Source organism: Carassius auratus, chromosome 4, assembly GCF_003368295.1.
Source record: "Carassius auratus strain Wakin chromosome 4, ASM336829v1, whole genome shotgun sequence".
NCBI lineage: Eukaryota > Metazoa > Chordata > Actinopteri > Cypriniformes > Cyprinidae > Carassius > Carassius auratus.
Window position 1 is genome coordinate 1,942,058 of NC_039246.1, and position 17,146 is coordinate 1,959,203.

The 17,146-nt window shown below is 36.1% G+C and overlaps 1 protein-coding gene across 1 annotated transcript in view; it reads right to left on the reverse strand.

Moving 5' to 3' along the window:
* LOC113066531 (gastrula zinc finger protein XlCGF57.1-like) overlaps positions 1–17,146 on the reverse strand; it is a 1,043,158-nt gene that overhangs the window by 80,119 nt on the left and 945,893 nt on the right. The window lies entirely within an intron of this gene.

A 17,146-nucleotide genomic window follows, 5' to 3' on the forward strand; every position in this document is an offset into this window, starting at 1 on the left:
GTTTAAGGTTTTTTTTTTTTTACTAAAAGAAACGCTGATATCTGCATCGTCTGCACTCGAGCATTTGGCAGTTTTGACCTAAATATGATTTTCAGTTACAATAATTAATCCTAAATTTCGACATTAATAACTTACTTTTAGCAATATCAGACGCACGCGCGCTCACAAGATCTGCCGGTTCTTACTGACTCGCACTAAACGGTTCATTTGATTTAATGAGTGGTCGAGAACAGCTGCAATCGGATCATTCTAATTCCTAAACGAATCGTTTGGTGCGATTCACGATCCGATTTAAAAGTTTATTTTGAAAAGACTCAGTTCGTTCATGATGAATCAGACACCGCTCCTGCGTGTCGGAGCACGTGATATATTATAGGGAGTAACGATATGTTTTATGAAATGTAGTGAAGTAAAAGTAAAAGTTACTCAAAATAAAACTACTCCAGTAAAGTACAGATACTTGAAAAATATACTTAAGTACAGTAATGAAGTAAAGCTATTCCGTTACTATCCACCACTGCAAATATCGTCCTTTTGTTGTATTAAAGGGCATTCATTTCACTTTACAGTCTAATAAAAGTTTTTGAATGAAAAATCCTGACCTCAGCCGTTGGTCCTCTCAGCACAAGGCTGCACGTTCATTAGACTATTCGCATAGCAATTAACACACCATAAAAAAAATTAAAAAAAAAACCTTGAACAAAATACTTTTTGAGAAATCAAGAATATTTGACAAAACTGTTACATGAAAAACTAGAAATCATACAGTAGGATATTGATATTAACTTGGAATGTTTAGATTAATTTAAATCAGGAATGTTGAAAGAACATTGTAACTGGTATGTGATTCATCTTCAAACCAAACTTATTGTAGCGGATTTCCTTCAGCACCACAAATGACACACCAACTCTGAGCACTTTGGTGAATCAGGTTCTGCAGTTTAATAATAAAAGACACAGGATCATCAAACACACATCCTCTCACCAACAGTTCTCTCTGAGTGATGTGAGACAAATAGATTAATCCCTGTCCTCCATTAACACAATGACTGCAAATTCAGGGTCTCATTTGGCTAAATATATACACATTGTATGACTTAAATAAAAATCACACATTAAACTAAAATCAAATAGGCAACATAACATTTAAACAGACTCGATTCACCAAAATGTTGTATTTTAAAATTATATTAAAAGGAAAAAAACCCCGCACTTTAAATTAGCACGCGGAGGGCAACACTAAACAAACACATTAAAACCGTTTGTTTCTTAAACTTGATAAATGTATCTCACTTTTCATAGAAAGTCAAACATCTTCACTCAATCCATCTTTTTAACACTTTTTACACTTATATTGACTCATATTTTTAACAATTTTATCGTTTTTATAAATCGACATGCAGAGATGCAAAGAAACACAACTTACTCTCTTCAGTCACATGTAGAACTGAGAGAGTCAGACGCGACAGCGCCACTAAGTGACGTCACTCAAACTTAAACTGTTTACTTTTTGCAAAGTACATTTTTCTCTGTGCCATATAAAAAAATAAAGCATGAAAATTAGATGGATTCATGTAAAATACATGAAATACAAAAATATAATTAAATTCCTTTTAAATTAAATCTCTTTCAAAATAAAAGACACTAAAGTTTGCTGGAACACAAAACTCAGAACATTACATTATGTTCCACTAAGTCTGGAAATGGTCAAATGTGGACAAGCTCAAAACATTTTACACCCTGTCTACACCTTTAGCGTTGTCCTCTTTAGAGCTATGTGACTAATCCAATACAATGATCATGCGCATCTAAACAGTAAAGCTGGTTCTGTGATTATTAGTGAATCTCCTTCACATGCTTACAGATGGAGCGGCATTTAATACACAGAGCCCTACTTCGCTGATAGGCTACGCAATCAAGCTCATAATTGAATGAAATTCATCTGTGATTATGAACGTGATATTGTGTAGCTTGTCAGTGAACTACGACTCTGTGTAGTAAATGCCACTTCGTCTGAAAGCACACTATTTCTTAACTTACTAATCACAGAACCGGCTTTACTGACTAGATGCACATGATCATAGCATTTATTTGCACAGCCCTAGTCCAATTGTGATCAGATTGACCAAAACTTATCTCAATACCAGGTGGAAACAGCCTTTATAATCTTGGGGTCTCAGCCGGGGTCTTTCCCGTTTCCAGCCATAGCAAGAGCAGTACTACTAATAATTTATACTAATAACTAATAACTACTAAAATTTTCTTTTTGTAACAAAGTGAAAAAAATAGCTCAAAAGGTTAATGTATATAAATAATTGCAATAGATTTATCACAATTATTTATCAGCTGCAAGTTTTAACTGTTCATCCAGCAAACATTATTGAAGGACTAAAAGGTATTTCTCCATAAGTAACAGTTAGCTAATCGATAACTAATGAATTCTGTCATAACTGCTACTATAAATTATCTACTAGTTAAAGTTCACTAATGAGCAGGTATACATAATTCTATTGTAGGCATGGGCCGATTACCAGTTTCAAGATACCCAAAATTTCACGGTTACGTTACTGCAGGAATAGAGGGATGTAGTCCAAACGGGTCGTTCATTGTAGGCGAATTCTGTTAAATAAAATATTTCGCTTGGCATTGAACTTTGAGCTTTAGAATTTTCCAGATAATATTTATACTCCAACAACAACATTACACACTAACTAAAGTTTAAAACATGGGATCACGAAGAATGGGACCTGTAAACAAAGTGTCTTCATACTCTGAGTCTCGCTCAACTACGACATGTGACGTGCAATCCATTTTATCAGGCTTCAAAAACTCTGTGTTGATTGGTGTTGTTCGATGCTTAGCCAATTTCAAAATCATCTCTGCCCAATCAACTTTTATCTGCGGCTCAAATGTAGAAAATGTCATTTGTGGTGCTTCCTCAATGTTTATTCCATAGTAATCAGCACTGAGGGTCAAATTTAATTCACCAGTTAAATCTCTGGCCATTAGAGGAGGGATCAAATGACCTGAAGCCGAAGTGCTTTCAAACACTTTTCCTGTCATTTTTGGCACACATGGCAAGTCACATGGTCGTAAAGCACTCTGGCACGCTCTGGTATTGACTTAAAAGTTAATTATGACTCCCTTGTAGGCAGGCACGTGCACAGGTAGGGCTCAACCTGTGCAGAGCACATGCCCTTTTTGCCCTTACACTCCGAAGTGCCCTTTTTTTGGTGGTGTTTTTTTTTTTTTTATCAATGCTATTGGTCACCCTTTACGTCTGTCTGTCTGTTTTACAAATATTTAGCAAATGAAAGTTCTTAAAACGAGCTTGTGTAAATCTTATTGGATCCTTAAGCTGTCAGTTAGCTGATAACTCCGCCCCCTCTATATTCATTGAATCAACTGAAGTTCCACAGCAGCCGCACAGTAGACAACAGCTGAGCTGAACAAAGTTTTGCGAAGGGTAAATAAATATCTTGTTGTTTGAATAAGTACTACTAAACACTGTCTATAAAGGCTCATATTTTATTTATTGGATGTCTGACTGACTCACTGACTGAGATACGTGGGACGTCGCCTGAGAGAGAGGGCTAGCATTTGCCATCTAGTCATAGCCAATACATAGCCAACACTTAAATAGCCCGTGCATATAGTAGCATTTCATGAATAATAAAATGCGATTTTGTCCAAATGAATTTTACCACAGGAAAAACTGAGCGCTCCGTCTATACAAAAACTAGTTTGTAACCTGTAGATGAAAATTTAATGTGATCCCGGCAGCGGCAGGCTCCGTCGCCGTTTTAATGACAGACAAAAATTTTTTTTTACATTTCCACACATTCGCTGGTCAAAAACTATATATTGATAATACAACAACATATAATTTGTTTTTATCATCGGAAAAACCATAACAGGTGCGCCCCCCGCTGTTTCATACTGGAACTTACACAAAGCGACGACTGATCCTCGTCACCTAGATAACATATATTTTTAAGAAATTTCTTCTTTGATTTATGATTGCTGATACACTTAATTTATTAACATTTAGGCTAATCATGTTATGGTATACTCTCCACTTGTCCGCACATGTATAAAAAGTAAGTAAAACATGGTTTTACTACAGTAATGTAGTAGTAACGAATTTTTTTTTTTTACTGAAGATCACTGTGAAAATCTTCACACTATTTTTATTTCTTTTTTCATTGCTGGCTTATTTTAGGGAAAGTGTAGTGAATAAGAGATCTTCAAGAAACCAACATCCCTGGTCCACCACAGTATCAAATGTTTGCCAGGTAGGTGGATACATGTTGGATATGTTATAGTAACGGTATGGCTATAGTTTCTTGTAATCTGGAATTGAGTTGGACATAATTACTTAAATTATATTTCAAAAAAGTTTGTCAAATACTTGACGCATTGCTCACCTTCCCCTCTTCTCAATGTCATTCATAATCATGTTAACCAAATAATACAAATTAGCTTATAAAACCAAACACAATAGCTAAAAAAGAGAATATATATATTTTTTTTTTTTCTTTGCAAAGTTCATAAAAAAGTGCATAAAGTTCAATAAAAAAAGATTTTGGTTTCTGTTTGGTTATAAGCTAATTTGTATTATTTGGTTAACATGTTTATGTATGAGTCAAGTATTTTTTTTCTCTATAAATGCAATTTTAAAAAAGAGGGAGTACACAAGAGCTGTTGTAATTAGGTTTAAAGAAGCCCTTAAAACCCTGTTTATCTATATTATCTAATTATCTAATATTATTATTATGGTTGTTATTAATCGTGAATAAATCTAAAGCTTTCGAGACTATTATTTTGTGTTAATGAATTTGTCATGAAGATGTGACCATTTCTTCCTTTTATGCAGGCTTACTAAATAATCTTGATATAAAAAGGGAGGGGGGTGCCCTTTTTCAGTTTCAGCACATGCCCCTCAAAAGCCCTGCATTCCCTCGATTTGCTAAATCGTGTGCACAATTACATTTTTTTTTCTTGCATGTCATGTGCAGAGCTCTGTACAACACAAACAAATATATTTTTAATGAAATCTGAGAGGTTTCTGTTCCTCTATTAACAGCTACGCAACCAACACTTTGACATTTCTGAAGAAATTAACAGACTGAATTTAGGCTTTTTTTCCACAAACAAACATTCATTAACTCACATCAGTTAGAGTAAACGGAAGCTCAGGAATTTTTGCGTTGATGTGCGAGAACCAGTGAGGTTTGTTCTAGTGTGTTAAGCAGGTTCGGTTGATCTTCTGTTTATGTTTGCTGATCAATGTTTATACAATAAAAGCCTAAATTTAGTCTGTTCATTAAAAAAATGCGATCATGTCTCATTAGAAAATTTGGACTAAACTGCTCAATTCATATGGAATAGTTTTATGATCTCTTTATGAATTATTTGAAGCGTCAAAGTGGTGATTGTGTAGCTGTCAATGGAGAAACAAAGTTTTCAGATTTCTTAAAAAGAGATCTTCATTTGTGTTCTGAAGATGAACAAAAGTTGGACAAAATTTATGACATAATTGTAAATTTTGGGTGAACTACCTCTTTAAAATGTAGCCTTACTTGAACTGTTAGTTAATAATTAATGACGTTTTTTGGGATCTTATGCTTGTTTGAGAATGAAGACATAAACACCAGGCGTGATAGTATCCTGAGGTGTCTACCTCAACGAAGACATCGAGACACTTGTCAAAGAATATGTGGTAAGTGTGTGTCAAGCTATTCTCTTCATGTTACAAATTTCAATTTTCACTGATTATGTTAATTTTCTCATTGGTATCACAGTCTAGCTTATGCCCTTTGTGTGTAGTGTGCAGCGAAAGATTAAACTATGCAGCAATCAGTACAGAGCATGATTGATCAAACTAAAAATGACCTGGATAGAATGATCCAGTTGGTATTACAAAGTAAGGAAAATATGAAATCAGAATCGTGAAACATACATCATTATGCTGATCTTATGTTTGGTGTAGATAGGGAAATTAATACATTATTCATTGCAAAACAGGAACACAGTACAATTATTATTTCAATTACATGACTGAATCAATAGGAAAACTTGGAACACATTGGGAACTTATTTTCTTTGTTTATCTTCCAGGACACTGAAAGTGTGGAGGCTGAGTCTCTCATTGCACAGACAACAATGGGCATCGATGTCATTCGAGCGGAGGGCGCAGGTCCTGAAGAAGAACCTTCAGATGTTGGTGTTGTTCTTGAAGGAGTTGAAGTTCTGCAAAACCTGCCAAGTGTCACACTTGGATGTGTGATGCTTTTTGGACTAATTGATGCCCTTAACCTAAACTATCCAAAAGACCTCAAGTGCACATTTGAAGCATTTCAGAAAATCCTGATGGAACTGGATACAACCAAGCTGTCGCCAAAAGTTCAGGGACTGAAAATTAAGATGCTTCTGTGAATCATTGAGAGTTATGCTGATATTTAAATTTTTCCTCTTGACTTGCACTTTTTCTACTCGTTAGAACCACCACCTTATTTTTCCAAATTATTGCATTTCACAGATTTGTGAAAATGTTTGTGTAATGTTAACAAGTGTTGTCATTGAATCAGATTTGACCTGATTGTTATGTTTACCTCAAGTTTTGCAGTTTTTTTAAGCACAGTTCTTGAGGAAAAAGTACTGTGCCTGCAGTCTGTTAAAATCCTTTGCATTTATTTGTTATAGGATGGTTGTGGCAAAAAAACAAATAAATAATTAAAGTAGTGCAATTAACCTTGGTTTGTTAAGTAAAGAATGAAAGTACATTAATTTTTGTTGAGGTTGTACACAACACAGTACAGTGAGCACAGACTGTCTTGCTAGCTCCTCTTTTGCTGCCTTTTGTGCTTGTTATTTCTAAAATAAAAATGTGAAATGAAGTGACCCTCTGGCCGTTCTTTTTTGTGTTGTATTTTGTGATTGGGGAGGGGAAATGGTGATGAATAAGTAAATACAAATGTATAAATATGATTTTAAAATACGTTGGGTTTATTAAAACAAATTACTTAAATGTGATGCATTTTAAGTAAAATAGGTTTATTTCATAATAACACATAAACCCATTTCTTATTAATTTAAAATAAATTGGATTAATTGAAAATATTACATAAATCTAAATGTTACTTGTTTTATTTATATAGGACTTACATATATTTATCACATTAAGTTTATTAATACGTTTACATTAAAAATACGTAATCCAAATGGATGGAAAATTTATATGCAATCAAATTACATAAATCTTATTTATAAGGCCTAAATATTTTTTTGAGTGTACTAAACAGCACTGTCATTTGCATCCTTCTTGGAATTGTAAAGGTACATTTGCAAAACATAAATTGGTGGTCTTGTATGTTTATTGTTTATTGTCATTGAACGCTGTACTATAATTTGTTTATTTCAGACTGGCAAAGTGAATGCAGATGCTTTAAAGAGGAGCTTTCTGCAATACATATAAGGCTACGTCTACATTAATCTGGATGCAATTTAAAACTGCTTTTTCATTTTAAAACGATCTCCGTCCACACTAGCGTTTTCAATCATTTTGCAAACGTTGTCTCATCCACACTAAAACATCTGAAAACGTTAAATTTGCTTGTTGCGCATGCGCAAAGCCTCAAAAAAGCTCACTGCAGAAGATACACTTGCCACAGACATACCTCATATGCAGTTCTTCTGACAGGATTATTTTATTTACGAAAACAACCCACCATTCACTGACGTGTCCATGTCGCAAACTCACGATTGTTTGTCTGATCTAAAACACAACTGCCCTCATGTTTCGCTGCAATTGCGAGTAAATCTGGTTTCACCTTTGCAGGACTGTGATATGAAAAGTGTACAAAGTACCACATCTGTAGCAATAGTGTGAAAGCACATAGCACATAACATGCACAATACCAGTATAGACATGGATATCTATTGGTATAATATGAATCACATGACTCAAATTGCGTCATCGTTTTCAAAAGCCTCTGTTTTAACAGTCCACACTACGATGTGAAAACAGCATTCTCAAATAGTGAAGTTGTAGCTAGATAGTGAAAAAAACTGCTAGATTGTAATCCATTAGGCACAGAATATACATAATATTGGTTGTGCACAGATGTCTGACATATTGTTTGACAAAGTTAAACTATGGGCCCTATTTTAACGATCTAAATGCAAAGTGTAAATTGCACTGAGCAGGTGCACTCAGGGCGTGTCCAAATACACTTTTGCTAATTTAAAGAAGGAAAAACAGCTGGCGTGCCCGGGTGCATGGTCTAAACGGGTTGTCCCTGTTCTCTTAATGAGTAATGGGTGTTTTAGGGCGTAACGTGCAATAAACCAATCAGAGTCTCATCTTCCATTCCCTTTAAGAGCCAGTTGTGCTCATACCATGACGGATTTGCTGTTTACACACCGAAATTTGGCGAGTGCAAAGACAGAACGCGTCTCCAAGATGAAACAGAGCTGTTCGTGTGAGAGCAAATAGATAATTCTGATAAATGCGATGACTATCCATTATGACATGCAGGGATTTATATTTATATATATATTTATCTTATAAAAAAATCTTATGCATTGCAATCCTTTCATTTTTAATATTTGGCTTGTTTGTGTGCTGCTGTGCATCCCTGTGTTTAATAAGCAGCGTGTACGCTCTTTAAATAACAAGGAAAAAACATTGCGCCAGACTCTAGACCAGGTTTGAGTTGAGTCGGACTGAAACTAGCAAACACACTTGCACTGCGCCTTGCGCCGGGTGTATAATAGGGCCCTATTGCAGGTAACCTCCTGCATGCTAAATGGCAAAGACTTTTAAATGGTTTGTTATCCTCTGGGAAGTTAAAGATGGATTATGGGTCAGACAATCAAAGACAAAATCTTGACTGTAATTGTTGATGTGTTTGAGCGTTCAGCCCTGCTACTTAACGCGGCTAGATTGTTTCGTGCATAGGAGGGTGCACGTCAAACATTATAAAGCACCCCCGATTTCATAGAAATAAATGTGTGCCCCGTATTTGACGCGCTGCGCTGACTGTCCTCCACTGCCTTTTCTTTATCCTATGAGAGTGAGGAGTTGTCTTCATAGTACAGAGCCCCCCTCGATATCACGGTCTCCATCATGTTGGCAGGACACCGGTAGCAAAACAGGATTGTTTACATGTGTTTTTAACTCTGTAGTAGAGGAGGTTCTCGCAATTCTGCACTGTTTTACCATGCCTGGAAGTTACTGCTGCGTTAAAACTGCTCCAGTACCTCTCACGATACATATAGAAAACATATGAACAATGGAATACAGTTTTTTTTAGGTTACACCAAGCGCAAAACAGCAGGATTTGGAGAAGCTCTCAGGCACCCAAAATATACCCATACGAGCTCCCTGCAGCAGCACAGAGACCTGGACCATTTACCTCCATGCACACATATGGACATTGGGAATTATCTAGTTTTTGGTGTAAGTTACTACACAATGCAGGAGTTTAAAAGCCACAAGTCTTTGGAAAGTTGCGAGACTTTCTGCTTTGGCTGGGTCCATCTACAAGCCTCCAGGTGGTGAAAACAGCGTTGTACTGGACAAAGTAAGTTTATTCACATTCGTTTTAGCGTGTTGTAATTACACATTGCATTTAGCAGACACTTCTTGACCAAAATGACAAAGTAATTAACTGCGACTGTTTCGTAAACACTCGATCGTAACGAGATGTTCAATGTATACGAATGTTTCCAACATGTTTTGATGTAGGCTAAAGCTGTGTATGTTTAGTTATTATTTGATTTTAGCCCGATAGCGTGTCCTACCATCATGGCCGACCGGCTCAGACCCCTTCCAAATCAACCCAAATCGCCACGTGACTCCTCACTCTCAATTTATGTGTTGAAGCTTCCTCTACACCCAGCGAACGTGTTTTCTCCACAGCAGGAGATACTATCTGTCCAGAACGCACACACATCCTGCCTGAGAAGGCAGATATGATCATTTTCCTAAACAAGAACTGTTTCTGATTTTATACTGTACCTGCTGCTAATCTGGACTGGGTTTTACAAGTTGTTTCTTATTGTACATTTGCTATTCTGCACCAGGTTAGCTCATCAGTGGGAGCACGGTAACTATGTTCAAGTACCGGCAGCATCATACACTCATGTGTAAATGTGTTTTCATTAAGTTTTCAAAAATAAAGCTCTCTTGAGGAAAGTGTACCCCTGTGAAAATATATTCATAATTTATCATATTTATATTGTAGTTGAAAACAGCCCTGTGAGAAATTCATAGTAAAGTTAATAAAAAGTAAAAAGTTCATAGAATTAAAATTGATGGAGAAGGTCAGACTATTTCCTTCAGAAACACCATTGGTTAGCTAGCTCATTTAAAATATCCTAAACCTTTTTTTGACCCTGCCTCTTAAAAGAATCAGAATCGAGAATCATTAGGAACTGGAATCGAAACAAGGAATCGAAATTGGAATCGGAATCGTTCAAATTCAAACGATACCCAACCCTACAGAGGACCTACCTCATCTTCAACCTCTTCAGAAAATGAGACATTGCTTGTCCATGATACATGCCAAAGCCCACAATACATGGTGGGAGGTGATGCTTTTAACTTCTTGACTTTTACTTTTCACTCTATGACATATCCATTGATGTAACAGAGAGCCTGAAGAAGATGCAGGACCAGTGGCACTGCTGGGATGACAGGCTAAAGCAGTGGGCCAGTAGTGGTAAGGACAATGTTGTTGTACATATCAGTAGCGGTTTTAGGCACGGGAACACCTGGCAGCCGCTTGGGGCGTAAATTTTTCGTGACACATTGGGGGCGGCAGCACAGGCAGATTATAAAAAATAAATAAATAAAAAATCCTCTGCGTCACGAAGCGGTTTTCATAATTTATATCATTTCACTGTGTGTGGAATTGGCAAATTGGCTCTCCCTGCAGCTGCCGTCGCCCCTGCTTGCCGAAAATGTACCATCCACAGAAGCTGTGTGTTGTGAGAGAAGTGTAAGGGAGTGGGGCGAGAGGCGCGTGCGATATTTCACCTCTGGGTCGCTCTCAAATGGAACGGACAGGGCGGGGGTGGACGAGGACGGGGGATCCACACTAGTAAAATAATTAATAATAGGCTAAAGTCAGTCACACACCTCGACTTTCTTCCAAATAACGCACATTTCATTCATAATGTTATAATACAGGCCTATAGTTCCTGCAAATGAAACTAGGTAATACAAAACGATTATGCGGTCATCAAGGTGAATTGGTTTATACATAAACACTGTCAGAGTAATTTGGTTTTAATTCATGTAGCTTAATGTTAAATTATGGTGTGGGGATGGGCACCAATTGCAGAAGACTTCAATTAGTATTTGTACTTAAAGAAAGTGAACTTTTCAGCAATGATAACAGAATGATTGGTGCATTTTCATGTGAATCAGACAAAAATGGAACAATATCATTTAGGACCCAATATCCATGTTTGCAGCATTCATGCATGCTCAGCTTGTAATTTTAATATTTTCAAAAGACACTTGTTGGATGTCATTCTTGGTGCATGTATGGCAAGTACAGATCTTTTGGTAACACTTTCTAAGAAGCCTGTATTTATAATACATTATAAGGGTATTCTTAAGGCATTATAATGAATGCATAATGCATTATAAAAAAAATTATAATATGTTATATCAATTATAATGCATCATAATACTTATGTATTTCCGGTTATAAGTTTAAGAGTATGATTATTTATAACATAAGGAACTCCATATTAAATCTACTTCATTTACAGTATAATGGACTGTATCATACCTTGACATTGTTTAAGATCTGCACCGTATCTTACTACAGCTTGTGATTGGTTAGATGTTGAGTGTTTCTGTGGACCTGATGTTAAATAATTTATGTGAGATTAATACTTCAACTAAAAAAAATGCAATGTTTTATAAGGTTACATTTTATTTTGATGGTCCTCTTAATCAATCAACTATAAGCAACTAAATAACCAACTAACTCTGCTACTAATATGCTCAAGAATGGTTGAATCTAGTATGGTAGAATAAGTTGACGGACTTGTAAAGACACCTATGTCAGTTTATCTGTTGGTTGACCATCAAAATAAAGTGTTAGCATATATTTACAGTAGCAGACATGCTAATACTCCAATGACCGCTAGTTGTTATGTAGTCACAGAGTTACTCATCACCAGCTGTCTAAAGGGTACCATCAAAATAATCAAACTGATATTACAATAAAAATAGTTCAAAGCAAATGTGTCATATTACAAATTCATCTGATCTGATATCTGATCTTATGGCTGTTTGAGAGAAAAATAAGTTATTATTACTACTTATAAGTAGTACTTTAAGTAAAGTATGATCAGAAAAATGGCAAGAAATGAGACTTATAACGCATTATAACTATGAGAAATATAATCCATTGTAAAAGTTGATGCTACATGTTCATTATGTTATAAATAATCATACTCTTAAAAGCTATAACCACAAATAAGTAAACACTATAAGATATTAAAACTGTTCTTATGAATATTCATGAGATGATACAACATTTTATATGTTTTTTGTAATGCATTATACATTCATTATAATGCCTTAACAATACCATCATAATGTATTATAAATACAGGTTTCATTCGGTTTCCAATGAGCAGCTATGAACCTATGGTTTTCACTTTTTACTAAATCTCCATTATAGACAGAATGGCATGTGTTAGTAGATGTAAGTAATGCAGGTGGATGGTTCTGTTCATTAAAGGCCAAGGCAGCTCTTTTTTACATTTAGTAATTCAAATTAATTATTAATAAATCACACACACACACACACACACATATATATATACAGCGATACACTAATCTCATGATACGATATGATACACGATATTCAGCTCATAATACGATATATATCATGATATTCAGCCAACGATACGATCCGATATAATTCAATTTGCTTACATCATTTTCTGATAGATTTAAAGGGGACAGAGTGATTTTGGTAACATCTTGTGAGTGTTTCATTTACTTGGATTGAATTAATTGAAATTAAAACTCAAAAAAACATCAGACAGCTTGCAAAATAAATGCTGGACAAAATGAATCAAAGATTTACTTCCATTTATTATATTGAAACAGTGCAAACTGTAGCTAACCAAGCCTCTGAAAGGTAAATAAAGTGCAACATTGCACAATGGAGAGTTAAAGTGCAAGTGGCCTGTCCTGAACAATTTCTTTTTGAAGTTGTTCATTTCAAATGTGTCTATATATACTTGTTTGTAATTCTACTTGAGACAATTGAGATTCTGAGATAACTGCATTCAGCTGTTTGTCCTTAATTGCTGACTTGCTTAAAAAGGGTGAGTTTGCAAAATGAGCACTGAAGATAGCAATGCGCTAAAACGTTTGCTGGTGTCCATTCTGTTTTTAACTCACATGCACTTTGCACCTTTTTGCATGATGCAATTTAAAAAATAAAATAATTTTTGTAGACTTCCAGTCTTGAGTGGATCAGTGTGTGGACAGCCACTTCTCTTGTTTGAACAGTTTCTTTGAAAGCTTTTTAGCTTGACCCTGAACATGAGGTATCCAGTCTAGCCGCCAGGTAAGTAAACATAGTAGTACCATGGCTTCTCCAAAACATCAAATAATTCAAGTTGCTAAGAACATTTAACTTAAACCTTACCTGAGTATTTTAAGGTCTGTAAGCCTACACCTATGTGAGGTAGCCAGTCTAGCTAGCAGAATTTTTTTTTACCATGGCAGCCAGACAATAATTGGCTGGGAGGCTTTAACATGTGCCCTTGTCTGAGCGTACAGCCCGGGAATGCAAACCTTCCCACACATCTGGTTTTAAGCAGATATATATATGGATTTTTAATACCATTGTTTTTGCTCTTATTACAGATCGCAACAAAGCGATCAGAAGATTATTCAGATTGCACAAGAAAAGAAACGCTTGCTAGAAGAGATCCAGAGATCGGACCAGCGAGCTGATTGTTATCCTGGACACACACTCAGTTGTGCAGAAACTCTCCAGCAAAGCTGCAGAGACCGTGACCTGGCACTGGCAGGAACAGAACACAGGCGTTGTATTAAGATTTAACATTTAGTATTTATTAAAAATGTATCATCATCAAATTTGTTTGTGAATGTAATGCTAATGTTTTTATTTCTTCAGACGGTGTTGACATTATCACCAGAAGAAGCTTTTTGACCAACTAATGCTTGTCTCACGACTGACAGAAGAAAAGCAGAGCCTTGTGAAGGAGATGATGCAGCATTGTCAGTATCTTAACCTCTGTTTCAGTGTGCACACAAACAGGAAGTAAGAGTCAATCAAACTCTCCGGCTTCATGCACTTTAAAATTCATAGATCAATCTATTTTAACTGAAAAGCAAGCATGCAAGTATTGGCTCAAGAACTAAGGATAAATGGCCTTCAAAGATTATTCTATCCAATGAATATTATTTTTTCCAAATTTCCAACTTTCCAAACAGAGTGTGATTGAGAGTACACCATTATATAATCCATTCAGGTGGTTTGGAGGGGTTCATTTGATTGATTGGGTGTTATTAGTAGTTATCACCTCAGAGATATGGGACAGAAGGGGCTCAGTAAACTGAAGGCCATCATCATCCATTCACATGGTTAATAAAAGAGATGACTCTAGATCCAATTAGATTCTGTTTAATTGTTGTTTGTTGGCACCATCAATGTGGTCCAGGTAAAACTGTGCCATGTGGGAAACACTGAAGTTATATTGTACTGAACTGAATACACATTGTAAATGTAAAGTAACCTATTTGTAAATCTGTTTCATTGTTGGCTCAGTAGGGCTGGGTGTTGGCAAAGACCTCACCATAGTATTCAATACAGCGGGTCACAGTATGATTTGATATATTGGTATGATTATATGCTTCACATAACTTTAACTTCTTTTTTACAGTCCTACTGTTCTGACTGTTAAAGTTCCCTGTTGCATCATCACTGGGAGGTATTTGGTAAAATGGATACTGAAAGATGGTTTTGTCAGAAACTTGTGTAAACTTTTTGGCATATACTTGAAGACAACATTTTAATTTTTTAACTTCAAATATAATGGTTACTGTGGACGCTCCTTTCGCTGAAACCATGCAGCTTGCATGACGTACTTCCACCCAGAAGTATTTTCTTCACTTTCACCGTGTAAAGCTTTCTTTTAATGACTGGCCTGTGCAGGATGAGGTCTGAATGTGTCCTGAAATAAGCATGGATGTCCCTGGAAGAGACATATGTCTCTCTAAAATCCTCCTCATAATCTAGACCATGGTCTTTTTTACCATCATGCAGCATTAGCATAAATATATCTGCATATAAGCCATGTGTATCTCAAACAGAAATACACAGCTTGTGGTTCTCATCATGTTATGGGGTCGTAAATCTGTTGACAGTCAGAAACAAACTAAATTTTCACTTTATATATTGAGCCTTCAACAAAGTGCTTGCTGAAACTAGACCCGAGATGGCTTGTGTCTGTGAAATGAGAAAATGAAAAAGGTCTTGACTTGGAGAGTAACATATGTTAGTATGAAGATTGTACATGTTCCTGCTTTAAAATACTGACCTGTGAATCTTCACCTCGGTGCATAAATTTCATATAGGTATGCCATGCAACCTGATACAAATCAGCACTACAGTTGTAGTTCTTTTGCTTTGTAAAGTAGGGTTGTAAAAGGATATATCTACTGAATATATCAAATATCTAGTACATCCGAACTAGTAATAAAAGTGTATCAATGTGATCTATGTTAACAAAGTAAATATTTTAGTTTATTTAAGATATTTTTGCCACAACAGGAGTAGAGAACAACACAGTGCACTTCTGTCACCTGCTACTGAAATAAATAAATATATATAGTATTGTTGAGTTATCAAGTTGTTTTTGTATGAAGACATTTTGAAGTTATAATGAAAAAAGCAGGTGTCTGTGAAAAAATTGTGAATAAAAACAGAATGCAATGATGTGGAAGTTTAAAATATTGATATTTTATTCAGAATACAACATTTAAGGAAAAAATAAGCTGATTTTAAATTTCATGGCATCAACACATCTCAAAAAAGTTGGGACAAGGCCATGTTTAATACTGTGTGGCATCCCCTCTTCTTGTTATAACAGTCTGCAAACGTCTGGGGACTGAGGAGACAAGTTGCTCAAGTTTAGGAACAGGAATGTTGTCCCATTCTTGTCTGATACAGGCTTCTAGTTGCTCAACTGTCTTAGGTCTTCTTTGTCACATCTTCCTCTTTATGATGCACCAAATGTTTTCTAAGGGTGAAAGATCTGGACTGCAGGCTGGTCATTTCAGTACCCAGATCCTTCTTCTACGCAGCCATGATGTTGTAATTGATGCAGTATGTGGTCTGGCATTGTCATGTTGGAAAATGCAAGGTCTTCCCTGAAAGAGACGATGTCTGGATGGGAGCATATGTTGTTCTAGAACTTGTATATACCTTTCAGCATTGATGGAGCTTATCTTTCCAGATGTGTAAGCTGCCCATGCCACACACTCATGCAACCCCATACCATCAGAGATGCAGCTTCTGAACTGAGCAACGATAACAACTTGGGTTGTCCTTGTCCTCCAAATAGTTTTCCAAAAAGAACTTCAAATTTAGATTTAAATGAGCCTTGGCCCAGAGAAAACACCTGCGCTTCTGGATCATGTTCATATATGGCTTCTTTTTTGACCTATAGAGTTTTAGCCGGTAACAGCGAATGGCACGGTGGATTGTGTTCACTGACAGTGTTTTCTGGAAGTATTCCTGAGCCCATGTTGTGATCTCCATTACAGTATCATTCCTGTATGTGATGCAGTGCTGTCTAAGGGCCTGAAGATCACGGGCATCCAGTATGATTTTCCGGCCTTGACCCTTACACACAGAGATTGTTCCTGATTCTCTGAATCTTTGGATGATATTATGCACTGTAGATGATGATGACTTCAAACTCTTTGCAATTTTTCTCTGAGAAACTACTTTCTGATATTGCTCCACTATTGTTCACCACAGCATTGGGGGAATTGGTGATCCTCTGCCCATCTTGACTTCTGAGAGACACTGCCGCTCTGAGAGGATCTTTTTATACCCAATCATGTTGC